The sequence below is a fragment of the Carassius auratus genome, unplaced genomic scaffold (genome assembly GCF_003368295.1).
Source record: "Carassius auratus strain Wakin unplaced genomic scaffold, ASM336829v1 scaf_tig00025417, whole genome shotgun sequence".
In the NCBI taxonomy this organism is placed as follows: Eukaryota; Metazoa; Chordata; class Actinopteri; order Cypriniformes; family Cyprinidae; genus Carassius; species Carassius auratus.
In genome coordinates, this window is record NW_020525418.1 from 56,815 (window position 1) to 68,645 (window position 11,831).

Consider the following 11,831-nt stretch of genomic DNA (forward strand, 5'->3'; position numbering starts at 1 on the left):
ACTTGCACTGAAAATAATGACTTCAAGTCATTTCTGCCCACTGATCTTCTGCGATATAAACGCTATAGCGGTGTTGTTTCACAGCAGGCTGCGTACAGTCATCCCACCCCAGACTAATATATTCGGTGTCTCTTTTAGTCTTCAGGATGGTGTATGATGATGCAGGACAGCAGCAGGGAAGGAAGGAAAGAGAAGAGCATCATTTGGCTTCCTGGCCGCAGTCTCCCGTCAGCAGCACCTGCACCGCCGGACACCCGGTGAAGCTGAATTATTACAATGTCAGCTCTAATCAACACTGTAGTCAGCAGTGAGATTGTGCAGCGCTGCAGTTGTGTATGAGTGGTGTCCCGGTCAGCCCACTGACCAATGCAAACACTGGGGGCGGGGGGTTATACATTTTAAATGATTTTTATACTAGTTTGGAATCATTAAGATGTTTTAATGTTTTAAAAGAATACTGTTCTGCTCACCAAGGCTGCATTTATTTGATTAAAAATCCAGGAAAAATACTATTATTGGGAAAACTTATTACAATTTAAAATAACTATTTCCTATGTGAATATATTTCAAAGTATAATTTATTCCTGTGATGAAAAGCTGCATTTTCGGCAGTCTTAGGTGCCTCATGATGCTTCAGAAATTATTCACATTTTTGGAACATTTCTTATCATTTTCAATGTTGGAAACTGCCTCTCTGCTTCATATTTTTGTGGAAACTGTGGAAAATTGTCTTTGTCTGAATACCTCTCAGATTACCGATGTTCCTTTAAAACCAGCCAGAAATGTAATGTACATAAACTCCTAATCACTAAAATGACACTCTTCGTGCATGTTTTGTAATAGTTGCGCAGGACTCTTGGTTTGTTCAGAGAAGTAAGGAAAAAATCCTACACACATCCTCTAAGCTATTTGGCTTCCCAGCATGCTCAGCACATTTGATTTCTTTTCAACCGCAGTGATATTGCGATCCAGTTTCGTCACTTTGACAACAGAAACTCATAAAACTTATGCAAACACTGATGCTGGAGGAGGAAACATGAGATTTGGGGAACAGAGTCTGTTATGCGACGAGTAACATTATTAAATCTTGCTTAAGTGCTAAATATCTTACACAAAGTGCAAAAGGTTAAATAAACGCATGATCGCATAAATACAGTCCAGTGTTCCCTTTCATTCAATTGCTACACCCACTAACGCTTAATTCAAAATTGAGACGTCACTCTTTATTAACTTCATCAATTTGCATATTACTTTTAAGTTTGACTTGAATACACGCACCGAGTAACGTCACACCAGTCTCATATTAGTCTGCAGTGTTTTTAACGTTGAAAGATGTAGGAAACATTCATTCTAACTGAACGCAGACGGCAGTGGTTTTAAGCACAATCCAGAACAGTCGCAGTAGTTTAAGACTGAAAATGCTGCTGAAAAACCTTCATGATCAAAGTCGCGTCAGTGTGCAGTGACGTCTGAGATCTCTATATGACCAGAATCTATTGAAACGATGCCAGTCCTCCAGCTGTGCTGCCACAGGCGTTTAACCCCGCGCGGGGAAACCAGAGACGACAGGACGGAGCTGTCTCTCTGCATTCCCATCTAACCACCCATAACACACCTTCACCTCCATCTAACTGCATCCAACATCTCATTCTCATGTGATTTTAACACGAGCTGACTTTATATTAGTCCAGTCAAAGAATAAATGTCACTGGAAATATTCATCAGCTAATATTGGAGATGGACTCCTTTGAATTTATGGAGATGAGTTTTAAATATGCAATGTATTTAGCTTTTTTTATGCAATCTACTAAATGCATTTATTTTGAATGTTCAATTTTAAATGACATTTTCGAAATCTAATCATAAGGTGTGTGCTTTTGAGGGCTGGCAATATTTAATAATATTAATTGTAAATATAAATACATTGTTTAAATATATCTATATTTGTATATATAATTAATACATTTTATGTAATACATTTTATTTAATAATCACAAAACAATAAAGGGATTAAGTAATAAAATACATAAATTAAACAGCAAATTTTATCTGGCCAAGAAACATTAGTTTAGTTTAGATAGATCAGTTTGCGATCATGTCTTAATTATCTTTAATTAAACTTGCTGTTATTTATGCCTTGCATAAAATATTTGAATCTACTTGAAATTAGGGTTTTTCTAAATCAAGGTTTCCAAAAATGGGATTCAGTGTTTAATAATTAATTAATTTAATAATTGAACAGCTAATAATACAATAATACAAGTGAAAAATAGAGATAAATCAATAAAAAAATTAAAACTATGAAGTGTGAATATGAAAAATATTTATAAAAAATATTCAATATTTATTTGTGACCATCAACCGATATCAAAGAACCGCAACCATGCAAAAGTGTTGTTAATTATTAAAACATTCATTTAAAATTACTAATAAATTTGGACATAAAGTAAATATTTTAAGTCAAAAAGGCTAAGATAAAAAAAAAAAAAAAAAAAAAGGAAATCCTGCTTTACACACAGTTTTACATTCAACTGTCCCTGAGTTAAATATAATATTGTCAAAAAGCTGGACAATAAATACCCAGCCTCAAAGCAACACAAGTGCTTTTAAAAACAATCTCTCATTCCACTGTGTCAAAAGCAGAGAGTCAGAGTGAGAACGCTTTCAAGCACTTAAACAGGAAGCCGATTTCCCAAACCATTTTAAATATTTCATTAGGAATTCATGTTGCTTCATGCATGGTTAGCAGCCTCGACTCACGGAGAGGTCAGACAGAGTGCAGCACACGACAGGTTATGAGCCCAGTTCACTGACGGGGCACTTCACGCTCACTGCTGTAACCCTTTCACCACCGACAACCAGCACATATTGAAAGCTTTTCTGGAATAAAGAACATGCCTGCTGTTAATTAAACATCTTATCCTGGCAGAGGTGTTAATTATGACATTAAACGTTGAATCAAAAAGTCACTCATGTTGTGCAAGTCCTAACAGTGCTCTTTAGCCTAGACTATATTCATAGTGGTTGCATTTGAAACAAAACATGAACGTTATGGATGCATCTGCATGGATTCTCACACAGAAAAATTAATCTGTCAGAACTTTAAAAAAAAAATAAGGGTAATTTTTAGGTATGTTTAAGGCAAAGGCATTAAGAAACAAAGGAAGGAATGGATTTATTGATCATAGGTGTTCGTTAATGAATTCATTTTTTCCCACTGATGTCAAAATATCAATGCAAGTAAAGAATTTTATCAGATTACATATCTTTAACCTCAACAAACTGTAACCGCTACATGACTAAATGAAATAAAACTGGCTCCTATAGCTTAACTTAAGCTCTACAGTTAAATAACAAACAATACAAAAATAAATCGAACTATAATATTCTGTACAGTGGCTGCATCTGTATCCACAGTCACATAATGCTGCTTCCAAACAAACACATTTACACAGTTACTCACAGCAAACAATCCATTCAAGCTTTGTTTTCAAATGAAGTTTACTCACTAGCAAATGTGAGTCATGTTTTTGACAAGCATTTCTGAAAATGTGTGTCCTTCCCATGATGCACCAAGCCAGAAAAAAGGCTTTTTTACTGCATCATGCATCTGCAAAGTAAATAAAGATGAATCAACAGATGAATATCAGTGGATCACAGCATTTGTTCATTTCACTTATTAAACATCAAACCGAGTGGTCTGGTCTGTTATATTCAGACAAATTCAATTAGTCCGTATGCTGCACAAGATCTGGAAGTAAATTGGCTCTGCAAGCAAACTTAAGTCCTTCATTTTCAGATGAGTAAACAAAAGCGCAAGCGCCACCATCGATTTTCATTCACAACTGGCCTATTTAATGCACCACTGCAGCCGTGCACACAGAAGTCCAGACGCTGTCAGCAACCTCTGAATGACTTCAAGACGCTGGTCTGTTCAGCAAAACGCTGGAAATAAAACAGTGCAAAGTCTGCCTTGAAATAAGGGGAAAAGATGCATCAAAAATGATTCGGTCATCGTTTCTTCACCCTCATGTCACTCCAAACCTGCAGGACATTCGTTCCTCCGTAGAAGATTTTCATAGAAGTTCAAAAGTACATCATAAACATAGTGCTCTTTGTTTTCTCATGTATGGACTAGATGTATGATACTTTTGCACTTTTGCCATCTTATAAGGAGCTCACACGACCCAGTTCTAGGAGGGTGCTTCAATAACATTAGCAAAAAGCAATTAACCTTTAGCCGGCAGCTCCTTCAAGTGAACAGGGTGCAAATATGATCCTTTATTCACACTGATTACATGTACTATAATAGACAAGCATCTGAAATACTGACCTGGAAAACCCACGTATAAACTCTCTGAGACACCCCGGCTTTACCAACTTTGTTTTCTGATAGAAAAACACTCCTTGATCTCAAAGATGACTACTTAGGGGGAACAAATTATAATATATACCAGTCTAAGGTTGTTTATGCTGATTAGGCTGATATTTAGCTGGTCTAACTTTATCTAAAACCAGCAAAACAGACCAGTTTGGCCAATCTAGGAGACCGGACAAACACTTTAGGTTAGCTTCAGCTATTTTACAGCAGGGCTACTAGATTACATATGCAAATATGACTTTTTGTTCACTTGTAAAATAGCTTATTTTTCCCTCTTCTGAAGCAAAATGAAAAATCTATCCATAATAATGTATTATATAATATATAAATGACTTTGTGGTGCCGTTCACTTTGTAAATACAATGATTCTGCTTTGACTTAAAGGCAGCATCATGTTCTTTCATCGTTCAGTTTCAATTCCAATGAAACAGCAGAACCAGATAATCAAGCACCGCAGGTCTGCTTGAAAATTACAGGCGGACTTTTAGAGGCCTGAAACTCAGCAGGAAAGATTTCCAGGAGATGGATTGGACGCGTCTTATCTGAAAGAAACATCCACTTCACCGTGATTCCTATTTTCTGAATGTAAAAGAACAGCTTGCATGCAGGTGCAATTTTAGCATATCAAAAAATACTGGCCATCTCAGGAGATGAACGAGGTTACTGGAGGTTAAACAGGAGATTTCCTCAATCAACGTACAAGCGCTTTAAAAACTGAAACAACAAGAAACGGCCACTGAATATTAATAAAGACATTAGCTAGTCAAACGCAGCTCTCAACAAAAGCACTGAGATATAGACATTGGATGTTTCAAATCACCCCAAAACCTAGATGATGTAAGAAATAAATACAGAAGACATCAAATAGAAGCCGGATATCAATTCTAATTAATTTTGCCATTAACACCTAATTAATTTGTGTTAGTATCATCATTAGCATATGAATGAGGTGTTTTTAGCACGGTGATTCATAACCTTGGCCTGGTAACTCCAATAGCATGGGTTCAAATCTCATAGGCTTAAACATTCATATGTTGAATATTTATTTATAATTATTATTTTCATGCATAATATTATGTTATGACCTCAAAACACTTTAATCATATTGCATGATTTGTAAATTAATTTATTTTGGTGTTTGCATCACATAACCAGCTCTTGGCTGTTCTGACATAGTAAACTTGCTAGTAAGCTCACCTGGTACAGCATTGCAATTGAAAAAAAAGCACAAAGACTTGCAAGATGAAATTGCAGGGTTATTTCATCACATGTTTATAGCTCATGTTTGCTTTTGTTATCGCTGTTGATTAGGTTTAGTGTTTCTAGGACGTTGTTTTCAAATGCAACAGAGCATTTACCTTTTAGTGCCACTTCCTAATGAAATATTGCTAGATTACGGTTCATGTGTTTCAGATAAAACCGAACATGCTTTTAGCACCATTTATTGGACATCTGGGTCTCAAAACCTGCAAGAAGCAACCCAATAGCGTTGTGCAGAAATGTCGTCACATGCACTTATTTAAATGCACAGCATTTTCCCAATCAGAATAAATACTTGCAAGTTATAGCAGACACTGGATTATGCAAATTTGGGTTTTATGTGTTTATTTAATACATAAACAACTGATTAATTAGATTGGCAACAAAAATAACTATATTGAGACTCTATTACAACCATATAAAATTACTCACACCGTGTTAAACATGCATTAATATTGTATTAGAATTCCTAATGTTGCAGTGACAAACTAATTTTCCGAATCCGATGCACTGCTGACACTGCAGATCTCACGCTTTTCCACACACAAGCAACTTGGGTTTTCCCTTTAATCTCCATCTATACATCCTGACATGTGCCAATTAAGTTGTCTGAATGTAAGAGGCAAAGGAACAGGCTCCTCCGAGACCGTCACACAGCGGGGATCTCAGCGTGAGATCTCAGCCACAACACCATCCTCAAAGAACCCCATCCATCATCTTCATAAAGACCTCGAGAGCACAAACCACCAGTGACGAATCACAGCCACAACATATTCAAGGAATGTTCCTGGGTTTAATACAACTTAAACTGTGTGGACAACATCTGTGCAGAAAATAAGTTTAACTGCTGCCTCTGTTTGATTTCTAATCATAATAATCTTCAACATGAAATCACTAAAGCACTGATACAGGACAAACGTCTTGCTCAATTTCAAAACTACTCACCACACAGTGTCTCTGATCGATGAACATCATATAAGACAGTCGTGTGCTGTTCTCCTCTACATCACACGCCACCTGTTAAAGAAATGAGAAATGTCCATCATGAATAAGTCATTAATTCAGATGATTTTAGAGAGCACTGCTCAGAGGACATAGGGACACTTTACATGGTTTTCAAAGTCAAGTCAGCATGAACCTGTTTTTAACGACCTCTCAAAGACAATAAATCAGTTCTGTAGTCATAAACGATTTCCAGAGCAGCAGCATCAACTGTTATTAACACAGTGTGCATAAACACATGAAACCTTTATGAAAGAAGCAATTAGTGAATTTTTTTTAAGACAAATAAAATAATGTATAATGTAATTAAAAATGGTATGACCCATAAAATTACCACCAAATTTTCATTAGTGTAAATAAAAGTTCAAATAAAAATACATTAATAAAAATCATTAAAATATTACAAAAAATGCCACCAAAATATACGTTATATATTTTATATGACCCTGGACCTAATTTTTTTTATTTATTGGTTTGTTAGGATAGGACCATATTTGTCCTGAGATACAACTATTGGATAATCTGGAATCTGAGGGTGCAAAAAAAAAAAAAAAAAAAAAAAAAATCAATCAATCAATTTTTCAAAATGAAATGCAATGCATATAACTTATCAAAAATTTAGTTTCGATATATATTTATGGTAGGAAATTTACGAAATATCTTCATGGAACATGAACTTTACTTATATATATATATATATATATATATATATATATATATATATATATATATATATATATATATATATATGTGTGTGTGTGTGTGTGTGTGTGTGTGTGTAAATTAAGAACTTTTTTCTGAGGTAAAATGTCATTAATTGCAATGAAAATGTCACGATGCAACAAAAAAAAACATAATGCATTTTTGTGGTTTTTGTTGTGAAATATGCATCCAACAGGTTTGGTTAGATTCACCCATCTCTTCTGAACTCCGTTCAAACTCGGATGAGTGTAGAGTCACTCGTTCATATGCTGCATCTCTGCACAAGTTCTGTTCTGCGCTCTGTGTGAAATCTGGGCTGGATCTGTAGATCTCCAACACTTACTGAAGCCTAAAGACCTAAAGACCAGACTCAACATGACTACAGCGCTCAATTAATGTCCTCTCCAAGACAGTCTCATTCTTCTCCCCGTCTAGTCACAACAGAGCTGAAGGTCTGGCAGCAACTTTACCCATCTGTGTGATTTTACAAACCACAGCTCATTGTGGCAAATGTACATTTGTTCTTGAAAGCATTAGATATAACAGATAAGCAAACGTTTCATCAAACTCATCTGTGTAATTAGACTTTTGACTCAATTTTAGAAGTGACTGAGAGTGTTAAGTGGCAATTAGTGGCACAGTATAATATTTACATATAAAAAAAATGTTTAGCAAATATTTAAGGATGATTTCACGTTCTATTTTCATCTGAACAACGGTCACTGAACGGTGAGTCTAAAGCATCAATAACTCATCACAGCACTAACCAGTAAAACCAGAGCTTATCACCTGAACAATCAATTGATAGTTTTCCGCTAAATGAATCAGATCAGCTCTGAAACACAAAAATACTACGGTCTCTTAAAGCATCTTGATTTAACAAACAGAAACACTAAAACTCCATCTTCTTCAAATCAACATCGATCTCATGTGAAATTAACACACATTCAACCATGCATCTACAGCAGTTCAGTGCCAAACCATCTAATCTCTCCTCATTTGAGGGTGTCAATCAAACACTTTGACAAGAAGAAAGAAATGTAAGTATATGATACCACAACACCTTTGGACAGAAGTCAACCGTCTCTACAGACTACATTTACTTTCTGTTAGCAGAATGAAATGTTTAATATGGACTCGCCCAGCCATTGCCATCATTTTGCCAGCAGTTCAAATCAACTCTATGGGTCTGTATATCTACACAAATACAAAAATTCACAAACAGATCGTGAATAGAGTGAGATTTCATCCTCCTCAAACCATCACAAATCACAACACTGTGAAAAAAGTATTCTTTAGGTTAGCATTGAGGTGAAATTAAATGTATTATATTTTTATCTGATTTAAATTTGTTTTATATATTTTATTCATTTCAACTTACTGTTGTACATCACGGTATGTGTTGTGCACTTGTGGCTCTATGTTTATGTATTTAGCAGACACTATTTTATACAATAAAATGTACAAATATACAAATAAACAATAAAATGTTTGACATAGACATCTATATCGCACTGTGTCTGTAATATCTGTCAATCTTATATCCTCTCATGTAAACTTGAACAAGTAAAGATTAAAAACAAAATATAATGTATAGGTGTATTAACCAAACATTTTAATCTCAATAAACCAAAAATGATCAACTCAGTGATATTGCAAAACATGAATCAAAATCATCTGCACGCGACTTAAGTGTTAAATAGATGCACATGCAGCATTAAATACTTAATACTGACCATTGAAATAAAAATCTGATGTCAGTTATTTTCTTTTAACAAATAATAAAAACTAACTATATAGCAACATGAAAACAGCATAGACAAATATTAATTGCAACATTTCTGAAAGCAGTTTTGAAGGTTGCACACCTGTAACAGTCTATTGAAAGTGAAAAGTGGCGTCTCCAGTGACTCTTTTCCTAAATTTAGGAGGACAGAAGCAGCGTGCAACACTAATGTCCTGCCAAAACGTGCTGCTCCAGATCGGAGCACCTGACTTATGCAATCTATAGAGGAAATCTGCTGCTGGTCCATTAGTCTGTCCTCGTGAAACACATGCAGAATCACAGCGCTGTATCGCTGGTTAATTCCAGCAGAGCTAGTTTGTAAAGCAGTCTGATGCTGATCTCCAGCTTTTACCTTCAGATGAAGCTGCGCACGTTTCTTTCATTGTGTGAGAATCCCTCGCGCTGCTGTCAGTGATGATGCTGAACGCTCGTGCACGCGGTGATGGGAAGATGAGGAGGAGGAGGAGGATGCTGGTCTCTTTAGCGCGCGCGCGAGAGAGAGAGAGAGTGTGTGTGTGTGTGTGTTTGGAGAGTCAGTGCGCTCTGACGGCCTCCGGTGCGTGTGTGTGTGTGTGTGTGTGTGTGTGTGTGTGTGTGTGTGTGTGTGTGTGTGTGTGTGTGTGTAACAGTCCTCCTGCTCCTCCCCTTTAACTATATTATTACTAAACACACAGCGCCACCTGTCGAGAGAGAGAGAGAGAGACGGGGGTTGCCGGTGCATCAAGTTTCAATGCAAATGACAGTCCAGATGAGGGATTTGCATTCAAATATCGGACGACCCCCCTCTACCGTTGTCAAGCGACGAATAGGGGGTACCCTCAACGTTGCTTATGGGCGTGAGGGGGAAATGACCAAACGGGAGTATGTGACGAATAGGGGTGAGACTGTGTTGGATTTTGCTGAGTTAGATGTGTTCCAACAACATTTTACTCCAAAAATGTATTCTTGAACATATCCCTACACTTAAACCTAACCTTAACCACGAGTAATCCCTAAAATCAGAGGAAATGATAGATTAATGACACTGATGTACAAGCACCAAACAGTGATTTTAAGTATAAACTTATATATATATATAACACACACACAAACACACACACATACAGTACATCCATAAATTACAAAAACATATCAAAATAAGTAAAGTGTTACAGTTTAGAATGTATAAAAATTAAAATTCTAAATATTAGTAAAAACTATAATAATGATATTAAAGTAACACTGATGCAAGCTCATCAGTTTATATATATACAAGAATATATATATATATATATATATATATATATATATATATATATACAATAGGCTACTTTGATGCAGTGTTTGTTATTTTATTCCTTGTGTATTATTATACTAGCACTTTTAAAAATGCTGGAAATTAAGCAAGCAAAAGCAATTGCAATGCTGGAACAGACTGTTGCAGATATTTGTTTGAAGATTAGATTAGATTAGATTAGATTAGATTAGATTAGATTAGATTAGATTAGATTAGATTAGATTAGATTAGATTAGATTAGATTAAATTAGATTAGAATCACGCAGCGGAACTTTCTAATAAAATATCAAAATCAGATGATAATCTGGCACTGGCCAATGTTAAACTCATACTGACACCTACCGGCGTGCACAAGCGTCGAACAGAAATAAAGGTTTACAGTAGCCTGACAGACGCAAGTGTTCGGAAGCAGTGTGTTAAACGTGACTGAAACAACGAGAGGTTTTTATTTTTTAAGGTGCGAAAAAATCGTTCTATGTGTGCAATGACCTTTAAATCACAGTTTGCATAAATTCGATCATACAACCTATGTAGCTCAGGACTTCTCATCTTTTTGAGTTCATATTTGAATAATCTGACTAGATTTCATTTCAATAATAGCAATACTTCAAATATCACGTTATTAATAAATATTAATTTATGTCTATATTAAATAAATGTCTAAATAATTCAAATCATTTAATTTAATTCAACACCAACATTTCTAAATCTTATAATCAATAATAATTGTTACATTACTCTTATATAAGTGTTATATAACTGCAGACCCACACTAAATGAACACAGGGGGAAAAAAATAGAAAATAAAATGTTATTGACTGAATATGACAAATTGATAACAGTTAATTATATGGTTAGTGATACATTTCTATTAGATGACAAAGTTTTAAGAAACAACAGGTTAAGATCAGCCATATTTAGCTAGTATACAAGCTGATTATTGAATGTATTCAAGCAACTATGAGAGATTCCCAAACTCTCCTGATCACTGAGTCTCTACAAACACTAAATCTGACATGAGTTTGATCCACATCTTCAACTCTATTGAACTATCGGTTTGACTGTGACTGAAAAACAGACAGTTGAGGATGAGTGATCAGAAAGAGCTTCCACATTTGTGATGAAGTGTGTTTAGAAGATGAGCTCTGAGCTGTTTCCTGTGAGAAAATAAATCCTCCTCCAGGTGGCGCTCATAGACTATAAAAAGAAAAAGAAAAAACTCCTGTTGGGCGACATTCAAATGTCTTTATAAAAACACATTAGAAGTCTGTAGTGTGTATAATTTAGACTGTACTCAGTGTGTGTGTTTCAGTATACACACTGAAATTAAGATAAGAAGAGAGAAAGCGTTTTCCAGATACAGTCCTACTTTCTTAGAGCGATCTGAAGGGACTGATATATTTCTGCTCTTATTATTGTGTGTG

General features: G+C 35.4%; 1 protein-coding gene across 1 annotated transcript in view; it reads right to left on the reverse strand.

The window, feature by feature from the left end:
- Positions 1-9,649, reverse strand: part of LOC113078348 (kelch-like protein 29) — a 64,117-nt gene extending 54,468 nt beyond the window's left edge. Inside the window, exons 1-2 of the mRNA XM_026250673.1 lie at positions 9,484-9,649; positions 6,587-6,658 (exon numbers count right to left, since the gene is read on the reverse strand). The gene's annotated coding sequence lies outside the window, so the exon portion shown is untranslated. The remainder of the gene's footprint in view (positions 1-6,586; positions 6,659-9,483) is intronic.
- Between the last annotated feature and the right edge of the window lie 2,182 nt (positions 9,650-11,831).